This window comes from Populus nigra, chromosome 13, assembly GCF_951802175.1.
Source record: "Populus nigra chromosome 13, ddPopNigr1.1, whole genome shotgun sequence".
Classification (NCBI taxonomy): Eukaryota; Viridiplantae; Streptophyta; class Magnoliopsida; order Malpighiales; family Salicaceae; genus Populus; species Populus nigra.
In genome coordinates, this window is record NC_084864.1 from 6894327 (window position 1) to 6914910 (window position 20584).

General features: G+C 35.9%; 1 non-coding gene across 1 annotated transcript; it reads left to right on the forward strand.

The window, feature by feature from the left end:
- The first annotated feature begins 14711 nt into the window (after positions 1-14711).
- LOC133672206 (small nucleolar RNA R71) lies at positions 14712-14818 on the forward strand. The gene has a single exon (XR_009834799.1). It is a non-coding gene; the product is annotated as a small nucleolar RNA R71 (small nucleolar RNA).
- The last annotated feature ends 5766 nt before the right edge of the window (positions 14819-20584 follow it).

The following is a 20584-nucleotide window of genomic DNA, read 5'->3' on the forward strand; positions in this document are numbered from 1 at the left end:
AGGACGGAGAATCAGTGATAACATTCTTTTGTCTCAGGAACTAATGAAAGGCTATCATAAATCTACGAGACCTGCTCGTTGTGCTATGAAAATTGATCTGATGAAGGCTTATGACTCGATGCGGTGGGATTTCGTTAACGCGATGTTAATAAAAATGGGATTTCCTAGAACAGTCATTGATTGGATCATGGTTTGTGTTACATCATGTCAATTCTCTATCAACGTCAATGGTGAGCTTGCAGGTTACTTTCAAGGGGGAAGAGGGCTGAGACAAGGGGATCCATTTTTCGATACCTTTTCGACATCCGATTGACCTAAAATTTTAAACCAAGGTAAGACAACATGTCAGAAGACTCCACATAAAATTTCAGCTCGATCCAATGGTTGGATTGATAATCATGACTGTTGTCGTAAAACTGAATAGTTGCAACTTTTACATCAAAATCCGAATTTGTCCTTTCCTGAATTGTATCATAAATTGAATAGGAGACATGTAAAATGGTTGAATTCATTGAAACCTTTCCTGACGTAATCAAGTATAAGCAAGGCAAAAAGAACATCGTAGGTGATGGACTTTCGCGCAGGTATGTTCTTTTACACACCATGAACACTAGATTGCTAGGCTTCGAATATGTGAAGGAATTGTATGATAATGATTCTGACGTTGCTGGGATTTATAATGCATGTGGACATTCATCTTCTAGTAAGTTTTATTTGATGGATGGTTATTTGTTCAAAGAGAATAGATTGTGTGTTTTTGCTAGTTCTTTGTGTGAATTGCTTGTTCGTGAAGCACATGGGGGTGGTTTAATGGGTCACTTTGGGGTTGCGAAAACCTTGGATGTATTGCATGAGCATGGAAAGAGATGTGCAACGAATTTGTGAACAGTGCATTGCTTGTAGAAAGGCAAAATCTAGAGTATAACCGTATGGACTATATACACCATTACTTGTGCCTACTGAACCTTGGGTAGATATCTTTATGGACTTTGTTTTAAGTTTACCTAGGTTAAAAAAAGGTAAAGACTCTATTTTTATTGTGGTTGATAGGTTTTCTAAAATGGTGCATTTCATTGCATGTAATGAAACGGATGATGCATCTCATATCGCAGACTTGTTCTTTAGGGAGATTGTACGTTTGCATGGCATTCCTAAGAGTATAGTGTCAGATCATGATTTTAAGTTCCTTGGCTACTTTTGGAAGACCTTATGGGGAAAGTTGAGAACTAAACTCTTATTTTTTTATAACATGTCATCCTCAAACATATGGACAAACTGAGGTAGTAAATAGAACATTATCCCAACTTTTACGTGCTATAATTCAAAAGAATTTAAAAAGTTGGGAAGAATGTTTGCCTTTTAATGAGTTTGCCTATAATAAAACAGTGCATTCGACCATTGGTTTTACTCCTTTTGAAATTGTTTATGGTTTTAATCCACTAACTCCTATAGACTTAATTCCTTTACCTTTTGAAGAAAGGGTAAGTTTAGATGGTGAAAAGAAAGCAAAGATGATGAGACAACTCCATGAAGGAGTTCGACTGCAAATAGAGAAAAAGAACATATTTTACGTTTCTAAAGAAAATAAAGGACATAAACTGGTTGTTTTCCAACCTGGTGATTGGGTTTGGGTGCACATGCATAAGGAACGATCTCCTAACCAAAGGAAATCAAAATTATAGCCTCGTGGTGTGGTCCATTTCAGGTTTTAGAGAGAATCAATGACAACACATACAAAATTGACCTTCTAGGTGAGTATGGTGTTAGTGCTACCTTTAATGTTGTTGATCTTATATTGTTTGACACAGATTTTGATTCAAGGTCAAATCCTTTCGAGGAGAGAGGAGATGATGTGGACTAGCCCAGAAACACCAGTAAGGACCCATTACATGTTTCAAATGGTCCAATGACTCAGTCCAAGACAAAGGCATTGAAAGAGGCATTGAATGCATTGATTTTGAATGTTTCAAGCAAGTCAGAATTGAAAGGTCCATTAGAGTATCAAGAGGAGACCCTAGTACATCTTATCCATGTGCAAGAGGGGTCCAAAACAACTTTATTTGGGCCATGAGGTGAGGACAGTAAAAGAAACAAAAGAATCCTACTACAACTTGGAAACAACATGGGTGGCTACCTTTTCCTTTTGTTTCTAGGATTAAGGGGCTACATAGAAGACTATAAATAAGCCTTGAATCAGTTCTGTAATATTTTACTTCCTTCTTTTCTTCTCATGGCAGAACATGGATTTAATATTAGAAGCTTTATTTTATTTTGTTAGCTACAGCCCAAGGCTTAATTAATACTTTGTTTTCAGTTAGGATCCAAGGCATGTTTGGATTAAGTTATGGGCTTTTCAGTTTAGGGTTTTGAGTCAGTTTTGGGTGGACCTCATATAAGTCCACACAAGGGGTCCATTAGGGTTAATTTTTCAAGAACTATTTAAACTCATGTAAGTTAAAATTTCAGCAGCTTTGATGATAATTACTTCTGAATTTTTTAGTTTTAACGTGTGAGAATGATCTTTGCATTCTTCAGTTCTTGAACGAACTGAATCTGACTTATCAAAGATTAACTGCCTTTGTGATGTCATTCTACTCAATCCAATAGTGTTGGTGCCTTGGGGCAGGTTTTCATTGTGTCACACTCTTATCAGACCTATTTCGACTTTCCGGGATCATATCTCAATCTTGATTATGGGTTGCGTGACCACGTGATCACGAGGTTCGCATCAGAATGTGTGGCAACAAATTGAAAAGAGGAATCGTGTGCATGCGACCAAAACCAATAAGGGGCGCAAACATGTTGTCTTTCAGCCCAACAATTGAGTTTGGGTGTATATGTGTAAGGAGAGATTTACGACCTACATGAAATCAAAGCTACAACCATGAGGAGATGGGCCATTTCAAATCCTTGAGAGAATCGATGACAATAATTATAAAGTTGATTTGTTAGATGAGTATGGTGTTAGTGCTACTTTTAATGTTTCTGATCTTACTATGTTTGATGTAGGTGATGATTCGAGGTCGAATCCTTTTGAAGAGAGAGGGGATGATGAAGATCAGCCCAACATCAAGCGTAATCACGCCAGCGATCCATTGAAGGGGCCAATTGGGCCAATTACAAGAGTTAGGGCAAAGAAGCTTAAAGAAGCATTAAATGAGCTTGTTCAGAACATATGGAGCAAAATGGACCTAGAAGGGCTTGAGACATCTAAGGAGCATGAAGGATAACCTATAATTCATCTAATTCAGGTCCAAGAAGAGCTCTATTCGTGTGGGACAAGGAGTTAATGCATCTGGCCCCATATCAGCCTCGTTTTTTCCTAATGCTACAAGGATAGAAATTTAGCAATTTATTCTCCTAATTAAGTAAGGAAGTTGGCCAGATCTTGTTCCTAAAGAGGGAAGGATTATTTAATGCTCTTTCTAACCTAGGAAGGAAAGTAATTAAATCAGCAATAAAGGAGAAAATTTGTTTTCTTATTTGTCCAAGTTAAATAAGGAAATCCAAGCTAATCATGAACATCAAAGAGGGCAGCAACATAAATTTTTCAAATTAGATTTCTCTTAGTTTATTTAAGACTTCTTAAGGGTGACAAATCTGATTTTAGCATATTTAGAATGATAATTTTTTAATTTTTATTATTTTTATTATTTTCTTCTTAGTTTTGGGTTATTATTACTTATTTGGGTCAATTGTAAGTGGGTTTCATATAAGTCCACTTAAGGGGGGGTCCATTAGGGTTTCTTTAAGTCTAGAGTCATTATAAATAAAGGCATAACCAAAGATGTAAGGTTACACAATTTTCAGATTAATAAAATTTCTTGTTTGTCGCACTTTGTGTGTGTGTGTGTGTTGGTGGGATAATCTCCCTTCCTTGGTTCTGTAAAGAACTGAAAAGGACTTATCGAAGAGCAACTAGTTTTGTGGCATCATCTTTATACCTCTAGTTCGCGAATCAATATTCATTGGGTGTAGGTTTTCCATTTTCAATAGTGCTGGTGTCTAGGTACAAGTTATCGTTATGTCATACTCCTATCAAACCTAATTTACTTGGCTTTCTGGGAACTTTTCTAATTGTTCTCTCAGCTCTTCCTCATTTTTAATCTTCTTTTTTTATTTAGTTCAGCGACTTATGAAGTTTTGGTTTTGAATTTTTAGATTCTTTTGGTTTTGGTTATGTGATAAGCTTGATTTGATGAGGAATGTCGCACCAACAAATGAAAACAAAAGGATCCAACAAGCTTGGAGGGTGAATACCATAGATTCTTAATTTGTTAGTTAGCTGGTTGTATTGGTTTCCCTAACGAATCTAGTGAGGTTTCAGTTTTATGGTCGGTGGCTAGCTTGTAGTCATCTGTTGTTTTATGTTTCTGTTATCATTGTAAATCTGGGGTATGCCCCTTATAATGTTTGTATCTTTTTCTTTTAATACATACATCAACTTACCAAAAAAAGAATTTTTAGATTCAAGGGGATAATCACCAATGATAGATTTCTCCACCTAGGGTATTTTTCACTAGTGACTGGATATCTCAAACCATCTGATTCCTTCTTGATCAATACCAAAAGCTTCTAGTCTTGTTTGATGCTTTTAATGACTTCTAAAGTGGACTAGTTTTGTTCAATGCTTTTAATACTAGAATTGTGATAATTTGACCTTCTTTAGCATATGTTGTATGCCCCTAAGCTGTCTAACAACCAAAATGGATGCATAGCTGACATATCTGATTATCCCAATCGATGACACCCACTGTCTTTGTTCACAACTTATCAGACAATTTGTTGCTCTCATCTATAGTGCTTTCCACTTAACTTCTCCTTGCAAAATTCCATGCAATTTTGTTTTCCACTTTTGTTCACTTAGATCGTTCCATTCTTTCTCTTTAACTATCTCCAATGGTTTTTTACTAAAGCACTATAAATTATTAAATATCGGCTTCTTGGTTTCTATATGGCTAATTAACTATATGTATAGCAGTTGTTCACAACATCTTATTAACCCTTTGTCAATTTTCCTGTAATGATTGAGTGTCAGGATAGTTTCTACTAGTATTGCCACGGTGGGATTTATTTGACTATTTTCATTTTCAACAAAAGCTGTAGCCGTCTCTAAATTGATTATTCCTATCGGGTTCAAAAATAACACTAATTCAAAGATTCCCAAAGTGAGTATTCTGTTTTTTTATTCAGCAAATATAGAGTCATTTTTTCTTCTTTCAAATACTTCTTCTGTTATTTTCCACTTCAATTCATCAATACTTTTTTTTTCTTTCGGATACTTCTTTTACCAGTCCAAAGTCTTGTAATGTTAGATGCTTAAGGTTAAGTATTCCTTAATGCAACAATGTTTATCTAGGTTCTAATTCCTTTACAGAGAATAAACACAATCTAGTCTCAAAAGAGTCTCTTGTTGTCCTAGTGATTACCCTTGTGAAGGTAATATGAGGGTGTAGAAGGTAGTGGGATGACATGTATATCAATCACTACCAGTTTAAGCACTAAGCAAAGAGTTGGATGGTTTCAGGAACTTAAACCATAACTAAAAGTCGTAGGGTAAGCTACTACTCCCCCACCTAACCTAAAGTTTTCGTGCACGTTCTAGAGTAGTAAAAATATGTTGCATGAGAACATATACATCCAATATACATGTATAAGCAGGCTAACATATGCTAAAGCATAAATAAAATGAGATAAGCCAAAAATGTAAAAATTCTAACATATCACAAACAAATAAACAACATAAAACACAAAACTTAGTATGATATTAGTACAAACAATTTATCCCTAGTGGAGTCACCATTTTATTGCACGTGGGCGAGAGGCCGACCGGGGGGGATGTTAGAGTCACCACCTAGTTGTTTGTTTCAGGATCGCTAGAAAACTCGGGTGTATTGGTTTTATCAGAGATTCTAAGGGTAAGGAACTTGTTGTGACTAGGGAAGGTATTATCACCCATAGTGCATCTTACCTGAGATAAGTTGCATTGTGTGGTTTTGAATACGGTTTAAAGGTTTTAATGGGTTCTTAACCGGTGGTCTATCTCTATTGGCTTAAAATTGGGATTTATTTACGTGAATAAATCAGGTGTTAAGAATTTATTATGGACCTGTGTACCAAAACAAATTCATTTGAAAAAGGTTTTTTTTTTTGTAATTAACATTGTAGTAAAAAAATACCCCCAAATAAAATTGGTGAATATTTAGAATAACTCTAAAAATTTTCTGGTCAACTTCTGATATTCAAATACAAGTCTCACTCATAGGTTCAACATTCTATACCAGAATAACCATTAATTCTCATGAATTAAAAAAATTAGGTATTAATATTGGTCAAACTCTCATGGATCAAATAAACTAGTTATTAAATCCAAAATGCATGTTAAAAACACAAAAAATACCATGTGTTTTATTTTTTCTTGAAAAAAGATATGATTTTTCTGTATATTGTTTGAGAGAATTGGCCATATGCAACACACAAGAAGATTTTTTTTATTTTTTTATGTATTTTTTGTAAGACCATATTTGGCTAAAAGAAACAATTTTTTCTTGGAAGTGAAGATTACCCAAAACAAAACTTAAAAGGTGTTTCTCAAACACACCTTTAAACCAAATAAACCTTCAAAATCAAACCAAACAAAGCCTAAGAATTGGCCTAGTTTTGACCCGACTGGGTTGACCTAAAAATAGACAAAAAAAAACCTGAAATCAAAATAGATTCACTTTAACAAAAACATAAAAATTTAAAAACTTTTCAAACAAAACAAATCAAACATGGAAAAATGAAGAACACTCCAAGGTAAGCCCAACAAACATAAATCCCATACCAGACCTAATCTTGAACAACAAAAGGTAGGGTTTTGTTTGCAAATGAACATAGATCAAGACTCAAGTCTCAGTTTGCTTCAATTATTCCTTAAAATTCATGATTTTGTCAATAATAGATTTCGATTTTAAACCGAAACCATAACATTAAAACCCACAAACATATTATTGATGCATAAAACTCCTAAATTATTTACTAATAATAACAGCTGAACTCGCATGAACTAGAATTTAATCAAAACGAGCTCTAAAACTAGTACCCAAGACAAACTTCATTGAATGAATCTGCAGAAACGAAAAACCAGAACATTGCTAGAAAACCCAGAAAAACCAAATCAATCCCAGAATGGTCATTTTAGGCCATGCTTCTTTTATTCCCACAAACCACATTGTCAATGACGAGTATAATTGGAACAAAAAAACACAAAAAATATGCATTAATCTTTATTCTCAAAATTGCCAACTCAAAACAAAAGGCATGCTTAAATAATCTGGGCTTTAAAATTCATCTTTCATAATTCCATGGGACTAAAACCAAAACTCCAAAACATGGAACCATACCTTCATTAAACATAAAATACCTCTCATTGCTACCATATTTGGCATTTTTCAAATCAAACAAACATATAATATAATGTATAAGGGTAATTATTAACATGTCAAAACATTCAAAACATTGTATTTAAACACAATAAATCAATTCAACAGGTCTCATGGACTCTACTATTAAAGTAATTACAAAAGATTACAGTACCTAAAAAAAGTACAAAATAACTAAAAACAAGGTAATGTCTAAAGAGATCCAGTAGTATGAGAGGGTCCTGCATAAACAAAACATAAAGAATACCCATAATATTAGAATGATTTTAAAGAAACCTAATATTTACATGTAAAATCTCATCTACCACATTTCACTTTATACTTAGGTTTAATTTCCCACTAAATATTTATTTCACAATAATTACTCATATTCTCTCAAAATATCTATTTCATCTAAACTCCATTTGAAACTCAAATTTTCATCCATAATTAATGTCCCCAAATAAAACAAACATTTTAACTTCAGAGTTCTTTCCTCATAACCCTTTTACTTTAACTCATTCAATTCTAACATAATTAAAATGGTCTTTTTGCGATGTCGCGGTCGCACAAATTAATTATTTTAACTTAAAACACACAAGATAGTATAGAGCAAGCAAGGGGTCGATTCCACAACGAAGGTTTAGTTCAAATTTTTATGCTATACGTTATGTAATTGGGGGGGGGGGGGGTTTGATTTGCAATGATAGAAATTACTTTTTTTTTTTTGGTAAGTTGACGTATGTATTAAAAGAAGAAGATACAAACATTATAAGGGGCATACCCCAGATTTACAATGATAACAGAAACATAAAACAACAGATGGCTACAAGCTAGCCACCGACCATAACACTGAAACCTCACTGGATTCGTTAGGGAAACCAATACAACCAGCTAACTAACAAATTAAGAATCTATGGTATATCAAGAAATTACACTAACAAACAAAATCAATTGAAACTGAAATATATCAAGAAAACAAACCTTGGTCGCAAGCACACATCCACCTATAAAAATCAGAACCGATCCTTGAAACGAAACTTCAGTTTATATTCTGAATTTTTTAATATTTTCTTAATGTTGGTTAATTAACGGATCCACCGTATAACTAACCCTAACCAACAAACAATCACAGTGTCCGCACTAAAGATTTAATCCAATGGCAGCCTTAAAATCTAGATAAATTCATTAATCTTAACAACCAAGTTGTCAGCATGTGTTGCTTTGATCGAATGTTCTCCCTAAGTTTAATAACGTAGTTCCGCTACAATTATCAAGCTTAGTTGCTTCACAAGTTTATATACCACAACTCCGATTTTGATATCAAACTTAGCAATAGATTATTCACAATAATAACTTAGAGTCCGCTCTAGCAATTAAGATCAACAATCATAGAACATATGGATAGGAAAACAAACATACTCATTCATAATACAAACTGCAAATAAATGGAAGAATAAATCTCACAGTTCTTGAAATCTAAAGGTGTTTGTGTCCTTGCAACCAAGAAAACGAGCTTAGCCTTGCATATCTATTGAACAACTACTCCTAAAGATGAAAGAATACATGATTTCTCATTTGTAGAGGGGAGAGTTCGTGTTTCTTCTCTTATGGCTGCCACCCTTCTTTATTTGATTCTATTGCATTCTCTCTCCCTCTCTCTTGGCTCCCCTAATAGCATAAACTTAGCTGCCTATTTATACACAAATTGTAAATAAAAAAAAATCAAAGTTTAAGTGTGAACATCAAGAGATGGTGGTAGTATGAAGGCGGCTGGCGGCTGGTTTGTGGTTGGTGATTTGAGGTTGGTGGCTGCCTTCCTTGACCATCTGAATTGATTAACTAGAGGAGCTAAATTGCTGAAATTAAAACTTGGATGTCGATTTGGATGCTTCGGGATGTAATTTGGATTCGTTTCTTCATGAAACCTGTTTGCTGGCAGAATTCAGTTGTCATATTTGAAAACTCATATCTCCCTCATATGACATCATGTTTGGCTGAAATTTGGAGCGTTTATATACCTTTGCGTCAGGAATCCAAAAAAATTGAGTTTGCATCAATTGGACTTCTGAAGCTCCAGATATTTAATTTTGAATGACCAAAGGTCAACACTGGCAGAATGCGAGTTTTGACTTTGAAGGATGTGATTTCCATGCTCTTTGTATTTTTATTTCTCTTGACTTAGATTTCCAGAAAAGTATGGATGTTATCTTTCTAATGCCACTGGAATCACTTCATTTCGACTTCTAGAACTCACGCTCTGCACAAAACATCGACTGAGGGTCAAATCTGTCAATTACCTCCAATTTACTCCTTTTTGCATCTTTCATCTAAAAATGCCTTCAAAACATAAAACAAAGAATCTCAAGGCATTTTATACATAAAACATAGGCAAAACACTAGTTAAATGTGGGTGAAACTATCGAATAATATGGTTACATCAACTACCCCCACATTTAGCTCTTGCTCGTCCTCGAGAAAGGATAGATAAAATCAAATTGAAAATAACTATGATCAATCTCTTAATCTCTCATCAATGTCCAAGAATATATGTATTATAAACAAGAATACAATCAAGAAGGATACAGAGTATAAATTTTCATGAATTCATTTACATGCAAACTTCAAAACTCAATTAATCGTTATGATTTAAATGAAATCTATGCCATGCCAAAGTAATAGGTCCTCTCATTGATATACACTCCAACACTCACGTGTTTAGGGTTTATGTGTTTAAATCTCTCAAATTCAATCAATGAATATGTTCTACTATAAGCTTGCTTTTCAATCTTATCTTCATTACCACATATTACAAGCAATGCATGAATCAAAAGGTTTTATTTTTCGGTTGTAATGGGGCTAGGGTTAAGGTGAAGTAAAAGAGAGTAAAAGAAATGGTTCAAACCAAAGACAGTAAAACATTTTGAAAAATAATATTTTTTTTGGTAAGTTGACGTATGTATTAAAAGAAGAAGATACAAACATTATAAGGGGCATACCCCAGATTTACAATGATAACAAAAACATAAAACAACATATGGCTACAGGCTAGCCACCGACCATAAAACTGAAACCTCATTAGATTCGTTAGGAAAGCCAATACAACCAGCTAACTATAAGAATCTATGGTATTCACCTTCCAAGCTTGTTGGATCCTTTTGTTTTCATTTGTTGGTACGACATTCCTCATCAAATCAAGCTTATCACGAATGATACATTCGATTTGATTAAAGACCAAATTCGAAGTTCTAGACATTCCAGCAAAGATCCTTGCATTCCGTTCTTGCCATACATGATACACTGTAGCTGCAAAACTCAGTTTACGAGAAAAATTGACGAAACTCTTGCCATGCCAAGAGACAGTGGCCCATCGAATCCATTCATCCCAGCCTTTTGTCATTCTTGGAATGTCGCATCTGTCACAAACATCCCATCAGATCGCTTTAGTATAGGAGCATTCAAAGAACAAGTGGTTGTGATCCTCATTGTTGCGGAGACAGAGTGAGCATCTATTGGGACCATGTATACCAAACCGATGAAGTTTATCTTGAGTTGTGAGTTTCTGTTGGACAGTCATCCATAGAAGAAATGAATGTCTTGGAACAACATTCTTGAACCACACAATGTCATGCCATTCAACCATCTGACGATGACGTCTTAGTTGTTCCCAAGCTACTTTGACCGAGAATCTGTGATTTGGCGAATCCAACCAAACTATCTCATCCTTTTGCCCCATCTTAGGATTAGAAAAATAATATTTCAAACAAGATATTCCATTAAAGCACATAAATTTTCCATCTTTAAGCATCAATGCTTCTCTTTCAACATAAAACCTTAAGAACATAAAGGAATACTTTTATTATTATTATTCTTTACTTTTCTTTTTTTTTCTTTTTTTTCACATTTGGCAACTTTACCCATCTTTTTATCAAGCATCACTTTTTCTTTCTTTTCATATAATTTCCAACTATAATTCCATGAGATATCACAAGTATATGATCTACTACTCCTTGGCCAAGGGAAAAGGAAAACATATAAAAAGTTAAGGTTTATACATGGATAAAGCAAAAAAAAAGATAAACAAGCTCAAAAGGGATTTGCTAAGGATAATTTGCTTTATGTTGACTTTTTGGTTCAAGTGGTTAAAATTCCTAATGCCTTTATCATCTTCATGTACACATGTAATGCGAATGTAATCTCAACAAGATATGAAGCAAGTTCTAGAGATACATATCATTAAAAGAATGCACAATCAAAGAATATAATGTTGAAGGCTCAAAAGCTTGCATTGGCATAACACTATAAAGTCAACATGGCATATTCTCAAAGTCAATCCCTAAAACAATTAAATCTTAAAATTGGCATGCACACTCATTCATTTGATTTATATCTTCATCTATCTCAACTAATTCTCATACATAATACTCATATTCTTAAAAACCAATAGGAGTTCAAAAGATCAAACCTAGATTTTTTTTTTAAGGACAACAAAGAAAACCAAAATTCTCCCAATACCCCCACACTTAAAACACAACATTGTCCTCAATGTTGAAATAAAAGAAAAGAAATATAGGAGAATGACAAAAATAAAGTAAAATGCGAAAAATAAAAGATAAGGAAAAAAGCAAATCTGATATTTTTTTGTGCGGGGTTGCCTCCCAGTAAGTGCTTTTGTTTTATGTCATTGGCTTGACATGTTGCATGTTTATTCTTCATAGATTGGTTCAGCTAACTCCACAAAAGCGGTGAGTTCTGCCATCCAACTTTCATAGAAAGGTTTCAAGCGATGTCCATTGACCTTCAGTACTTTATTGTTTCTAAACTTGTAATTTCAACTGCACCATAAGAAAAAACATTAGAAACAACAAATGGTCCAATCCAATGAGAGTGTAACTTTCTAGGAAAAAGTTCCAAACGCGAACGATAAAGAAGGACTTTGTCTCCAACATTAAACTTTTTTCTTGTAATCATTCGGTCATGTAGACTCTTAGTCTTTTCTTTGTAAATCCTTGCATTCTCATAAGCATCATTCTGTATCTCTTCTAACGTGGTTCCAATCTTTTTAGGTACCAAAAGGATAGACGCCACCCATTCACTGTTCGTGATGGGGGGAATGACTCATGCATCATGGAGGATAGTTTGCAAAGCCTGTAAAGCCAATGCTGATTCATGCACATTTTGTGGAACACATATATGCCTCTCCATCTCTTTTATCTTGGTAAAATCATAGCTATAGCTCAAAGCAACGCTTAATCCGTCCTCACAATCAAAATCACAAACTTGCTGCACACACTTGTCAACTTGGTTATAACATGTGATAGAATAAACATTGCTATAAGGATATGTTTGCATTATGAAAATTAAATTAAATTTTTTCATCTCCTACCTCCATAGACAAAGTATCCCTACCACAATCAATCTTTGTATTGACAGTTTTCAAGAATGGTCTCCCAAACAATATAGGAGTGCTGTTTGATAAATCATAAGAATCATGTTCCATATCAAGAATATAAAAATCACATGGAATAACCAAACTATCAATCTTGACTATGACATCTTCTATCACACCAAGTGGGTAAACAAAACTACAATCCACAAGTTGTATTACAATGCTATTTTTATTCAAAGGCTCAAGACTAAGAGAATCATAAACATGTTTAGGCATAACACTAATGGATGCACCTAAATCACACAAGGCCCTTTTGAAACTAGCATTACCAATAACATATGGGATAGTAAACGCACCTGGGTCTTTTTGCTTCAAAGGCATATTCTTTAGAACAACAACAGATACAACCTCACCTATACTTACTGTTTCGTGACCTTTCAGTTTGAAAGCTCTCTTGGTAGTACACAACTCCTTCAATAATTTGGCATACTTCGGAATTTGCTTGATAGCATCAAGAAAAGGAATGTTGAGTTCCACTTTCTTGAAAACCTCTAAAATCTCTTTTTCTTTGTCTTCTTTCTTTGACCTAGAAGAACTCACAGGAAAGGGTGGAATTGTTTTAAAATTGGAATTCATTGATTGAGGAATTACCTTTTGAATGTCTAGAACTTCGAATTTGGTCTTTAATCAAATCGAATGTATCATTCGTGATAAGCTTGATTTGATGAGGAATGTCGTACCAACAAATGAAAACAAAAGGATCCAACGAGCTTGGAGGGTGAATACCATAGATTCTTAATTTGTTAGTTAGTTGGTTGTATTGGTTTCCCTAACGAATCTAGTAAGGTTTCAGTTTTATGGTCGGTGGCTAGCCTGTAGCCACCTGTTGTTTTATGTTTCTGTTATCATTGTAAATCTGGGGTATGCCCCTTATAATGTTTGTATCTTCTTCTTTTAATACATACGTCAACTTACCAAAAAAAAAGAAGTACCTTTGGAGTGTTGGTCGTTATTTCAGTTTGGGAAGGAGAAGGATGTTTCTTCTTTGTACTCAATTCAGTTTCTATCTCTTCTTCTTCCTCCATCTCAATTTGTTTCGACCTTTATCTTTCAAGTTCTTTCCCACTTCGCAACATTATTGCACTAACATTCTCTTTTGGATTCAAAGCTTGGAAGGGTAATTTTCCATTCATTTGTGCTTCCAATTTCCCCATACTTGAAGCTACTTTCCCCATTTGCTTATCCAAGTTGTGAATACTTGACCTTGTTTCTTGTTGAAAGGTCATAGTGTTAGAAGCCAAATTTTTTATCATTTTACGAAGATCATCATTGGATGACAACCCCATAACATTGGAGTTTGTGAATGGAGGAGGGGTTTGTCTTGCTTGATAATTTTGTTGGGATTGAAATCCATGGGGATGGGACTGTCATCCTTGATTGCTTTGTTGAGGTGGATTCCCATAGCAAAAGTTGGGATGATCTCTCAATCCAGGATTGTACGTGTTGGAAAAGGGATCATATTTACATTAGGGTTTCCATTGAATGCTCCATCAACTGCATTAGCCTGTTCAATGTAATCTTCTTGCATTGTTCAGCACATATCTGAGGCATGCCCTTGTAAGGAACATATGCTACAAACTTTCACCTGCTGTACATTTTCACAAGCCAAAGAACGCACAAGAGAAGTAAGATCATTAACTTTATTTTCAAGGTTAGAAACACTAACCTCATTTACTCGTTTGTTTGAGAAATCTCCACGAGTGCCAAACTGTTTCAAATTGGCTGCCATGTTTGAGATCAATTGGCGTGCAACCTCGGGTGTCTTATCTACCAATGCCCCTCCACTTGCAGCATCAATGATACTACAGTCAGTAGGCATCAATCCTTCATAGAAATATTGAATGAGCAACTGATCGGGTATTTGATGTTGAGGACATTGAATACCGAGTTCCTCAAATCTTTCCCAATATTCAGAGAGTGTCTCTCCATGAGATTGTCGAATCCCACATATTTCTTTCCTTATATTGGCAACTCAAGATGATGGGCAAGATTTTTCAAGGAAGATCATCTTCATGCCATTCCAAGTTCCAATGGAATCTAGGAGAATAGAGAAAAGTCATGCCTTTGCTGCCCCCTTCAAAGAGAAAGGGAAAGCATTCAACTTAACCTGTTCTTCATCAACTCCATTCGGTTTCATGCCAATGCAAACCATATTGAACTTCTTGAGATGAGTATGAGGATCTTCTCTTGCAAGACCATTGAATATTGGTAGCAAATGTATAAAACCAAATTTGAGCTCAAAGTTTACATTATTGTCGATGTTTATATGGTTGGTTTTCCACATTAGGAGCAGCAAGCTCCTTGAGTGTTTGTTGTCGTGTAACAGCCATGGTGTTGAGGCGAGTTTCCTTTCGTAACCTGCATAAAGTGTTTTCTATTTCAAGATCCAACTGCACTTGAATTTGATTAGTAGAACGGGTTACAGGCATATAAATCTTCAAGAAAACTCAAAATAAAACAATCACACAAGAGATTGAAAACAATGCAAATTGTATAAAAATTCTACGCTAGAAAACTAAAACTATCTAAAAACACTAGAAAATAGCAGAATTTGGCCTCGATAGGGTGGGGTTAGTGGTTTACCACTAGCCCTGTTCAGAATGTTATTTACCTTCAGGAGAAAAAAAGCCGATACCAAATTACCTACCAAAATTTACCTCCAGGAGGCACGTCAAGACCAGGCTATTCATGTTTCTGTCACTATATTACCTACCAAAATCAGTTTCAATACTTCAATTATTTATGGAGACAACAATGCTTCCTTACGTGAGGCATTATGGGCTGATATAGTGAGTCGTAGTGATGGATGGGAGTCAACCCCGTGGATTCTTATGGGTGACTTTAATGCTATCCGCAACCAGTCGGACAAGTTAGGAGGGTCTACTACGTGGGCTGGTACTATGGACAGATTGGATACATGTATTCGAGAAGCGAAAGTAGATGATCTTCGGTATTCAGGTATGCATTATACTTGGTCGAACCAATGTCCTGAGAATCTGATCATGCGGAAACTAGATAGAGTGCTTGTTAATGAGAAGTGGAATCTGAACTTTCCATTATCGGAAGCGAGATTTTTGCCTTCGGGTATGTCAGACCATTCTCCTATGGTGGTAAAGGTTATTGGCAATGATCAGAACATAAAGAAACCATTCAGATTCTTCGATATGTGGATGGATCATAACAAGTTCATGCCCTTGGTGAAGAAGGTATGGGATCAGAATTCGGGGGGTTGTCCAATGTATCAGCTGTGTTGCAAACTAAGAAAGCTAAAGCAGGAATTGAAACTTTTCAATATGGCTCACTTCTCTAACATTTCAGATAGAGTTAAAGATGCAAAAAACGAAATGGATAAGGCTCAACAGGCTCTGCATACAGCGCATGAGAATCCAATTTTGTGCATGCGAGAAAGGGATGTTGTTCGTCAACACGCTTCTACCGTCAGGGCTGAAGAGAGTTTTTTCAAACAGAAGGCAATGATACAATGGCTTAGCTTGGGGGATCAGAATACTAGCTACTTTCACAAATTAGTAAATGAAAGACAGAATAGAAATAAGCTTCTATCACTTACAAGGGAGGATGGAGAGGTTGTCGAAGGACACAAGGCAGTCAAATCAGAAGTAATTGCATACTTCCATCGTGTGTTAGGAGTGGATCAGATGCCTAGGGTTCTGAACGAGGAAGTGATGGACTCGACAATTAACTTGAAACTGTCTTCAACGCAACAGCATCTACTCGCACAAGATGTAACAAGGGAGGAGATTAAGCATGCTATGTTTAGTTTGAAGAACAACAAAGCCCCTGGTCCGGATGGCTTTAACGCAGGTTTCTTCAAAAGAATGTGGCACATAGTTGGGGAAGATGTAATCAACGCTGTTAGATCCTTCTTTCAGACTCGTAGAATGCTTAAAGAAATGAATGCTACATCCATTTCTCTTATTCCTAAAGTTGCTAATCCTACAAGGTTGACTGATTTTCGTCCTATATCTTGCTGCAATACAGTGTACAAATGCATCGCTAAGATTCTAGCTGGGAGAATCAAAGTTGTTTTGCCATCCTTAGTTGGTCCATATCAGACTACTTTTATCTCAGGACGGCGAATCAGTGATAACATTCTTTTGTCTCAGGAACTAATGAAAGGCTATCATAAATCTACGGGACCTGCTCGTTGTGCTATGAAAGTTGATCTGATGAAGGCTTATGACTCGGTGCGGTGGGATTTCGTTGACGCCATGTTAATAAAAATGGGATTCCCTAGAACAGTCATTGATTGGATCATGGTTTGTGTTACATCATGTCAATTCTCTATCAACGTCAATGGTGAGCTTGCAGGTTACTTTCAAGGGGGAAGAGGGCTGAGACAAGGGGATCCATTGTCGCCATATTTGTTTGTCCTATGTATGGAAATCCTTTCGGGGCTATTCTGCAAGATGAATGCCAACCAAGAATTCAAGTTCCACTGGAGATGCAAGATGGATAAAATTTCTCATCTTTGTTTTGCTGACGACTTGATGATTTTTAGCAACGGGGATGTAAACTCAATTCGTATGATCAGAACTGTGCTCACAAAGTTTCAAGACCTATCAGGTCTGTATCCAAATCCAAACAAAAGTGACATCTTCTTGAGCGGTGTGTTAAATGCTGAGAAGGAGCAAATTATTCATATTCTTGGGTTTAGAGAGGGGGAGCTCCCTATGAAATATTTGGGAGTACCTCTTCTCTCATCCAGACTAAAGGTTGTTTATTGTAAGGGCCTCGTGGATCGAATCACCTCTAAAGTTCGACATTGGACTTGTCGAACACTCTCGTATGCAGGACGGGTACAACTGATTAATTCAGTCTTATTTTCCATACAAGTCTATTGGGCATCTCTCTTTCTCTTACCTGGGTAAGTAATTAAAAATGTGGAGCAAATTATGAAATCCTTTCTTTGGTCAGGTTCAGATATGAGAACTACTAGGGCTAAAGTGGCTTGGGATCAGGTATGTCTTCCAAAAAAGGAGGGGGGGCTAGGAATAAAACGGATAACAGAATGGAACAAGATTGCTTTGTTGAAACACATTTGGAACCTGTGCAATGACTCAGATGGCTCAATATGGTCTACTTGGATCAGATCCAATCTGTTGCGAGGTAGGAATTTCTGGACAATCAAGACGCCACAGAATTGCTCTTGGGCTTGGGGAAAGATTCTAAAGCTGAGATCCTTAGCATGGCCGAAGATGAAGTACATCATAGGAGATGGAATGACAACCTCTCTATGGTTTGACAATTGGCATCCTCACAGCCCACTCGCGGATTCTTACGGGGAAAGATTCATCTATGATTCAAGTATGGCCAAGAACGCGAAGGTGAATGTGCTAATTCATAACTCAGAATGGAAAACTCCTACCACCCAAGCTATTGGCTGGCACCCTATTATAGAAGCTATTCCTTCCAATTCTAATCCTAAGATGGGGCAAAAGGATGAGATAGTTTGGTTGGATTCGCCAAATCACAGATTCTCGATCAAAGTAGCTTGGGAACAACTAAGACGTCATCGTCAGATGGTTGAATGGCATGACATTGTGTGGTTCAAGAATGCTGTTCCAAGACATTCATTTCTTCTATGGATGGCTGTCCAACAGAAACTCACAACTCAAGATAAACTTCATCGGTTTGGTATACATGGTCCCAATAGATGCTCGCTCTGTCTCCGCAACAATGAGGATCACAACCACTTGTTCTTTGAATGCTCCTATACTAAAGCGATCTTGTGGGATGTTTGTGACAGATGCGACATTCCAAGAATGACAAAAGGCTGGGATGAATGGATTCGATGGGCCACTGTCTCTTGGCATGGCAAGAGTTTCGTCAATTTTTCTCGTAAACTGAGTTTTGCAGCTACAGTGTATCATGTATGGCAAGAACGGAATGCAAGGATCTTTGCTGGAATGTCTAGAACTTCGAATTTGGTCTTTAATCAAATCGAATGTATCATTCGTGATAAGCTTGATTTGATGAGGAATGTCGCACCAACAAATGAAAACAAAAGGATCCAACGAGCTTGGAGGGTGAATACCATAGATTCTTAATTTGTTAGTTAGCTGGTTGTATTAGTTTCCCTAACGAATCTAGTGAGGTTTCAGTTTTATGGTCGGTGGCTAGCTTGTAGCCATCTGTTGTTTTATGTTTCTGTTATCATTTTAAATCTGGGGTATGCCCCTTATAATGTTTGTATCTTCTTCTTTTAATACATACGTCAACTTACCAAAAAAAAAAGAAAAAAAGCCGATACCTAATTCCACCAAAAAAATCTGTTTTGAACAGTACCGCTGCCGTAAGTGAACTGTACCGCTGCAAGCAAAAATTCTGTCTCTTTTTTTTTAATCACAACAAATAAAAATAACAGTACAAGCACAAGAATCAATTAAAATTACTTCCCCGGCAATGACGCCAAAATTTTTTGCGATGTCGCAGTCGCACAAATTAATTACCCTAACTTAAAACACAAGATAGCATAGAGCAAGCAAGGGGTCGATCCCATGAGGAAGGTTTAATTTAGATTTTTATGCTATACGTTATGTAATTGGGTGGGGGTGTTTGATTTGCAATGATCTAAACTATGGTAGAAATTACACTAATAAACAAAATCAATTGAAACTGAAATATATCAAGAAAACAAACCTTGGTCACAAGCACACATCCACCTACAAAAATCAGAACCGATCCTTGAAACGAAACTTCAGTTTATATTCTGAATTTTTTTTTATCTTTTCTTAATGTTGGTTAATTAACGGATCCGCCGTATAACTAACCCTAACCAACAAACAATCACAGTGTCCGCACTAATGATTTAATCAAATGGCAGCCTTAAGATCTAGATAAATTCATTAATCTTAACAACCAAGTTGTCAGCTTGTGTTGCTTTGATCGAATGTTCTCCCTAAGTTTAATAACGTAGTTCCGCTACAATTATCAAGCTTAGTTGCTTCACAAGTTTATATACCACAACTCCGGTTTTGATATCAAACTTAGCAATAGATTATTCACAATAATAACTTAGAGTCCGCTCTAGCAATTAAGATAAATAATCATAGAAAATATGCATAGGAAAACAAACATACTCATTCATAATACAAACTGAAAATAAATGGAAGAATAAATCTCACAGTTCTTGAAATCTGAAGGTGTTTGCGTCCTTGCAACCAAGAAAACAAGCTTAGCCTTGCATATCTTTTTTTTTGGTAAGTTGACGTATGTATTAAAAGAAGAAGATACAAACATTATAAGGGGCATACCCCAGATTTACAATGATAACAGAAACATAAAACAACAGATGGCTACAAGCTAGCCACCGACCATAACACTGAAACCTCACTGGATTCGTTAGGGAAACCAATACAACCAGCTAACTAACAAATTAAGAATCTATGGTATTCACCCTCCAAGCTCGTTGGATCCTTTTGTTATCTATTGAACAACTACTCCTAAAGATGAAAGAATACATGATTTCTTATTTGTAGAGGGGAGAGTTCGTGTTACTTCTCTTATGACTGCCACCCTTCTTTATTTGATTCTACTGCACACTCTCTCCCTCTCTCTTAGCTCCTTTAATAGCATAAACTTAGCTGCCTATTTATACACAAATTGTAAGTAAGAAAAATCAAAGTTCAAGTGTGAACATCAAGAGATGGTGGTCGTGTGAAGGCGGATGGCGGCTGGTTTGTGGTTGGTGATTTGAGGTTGGTGGCTTGAG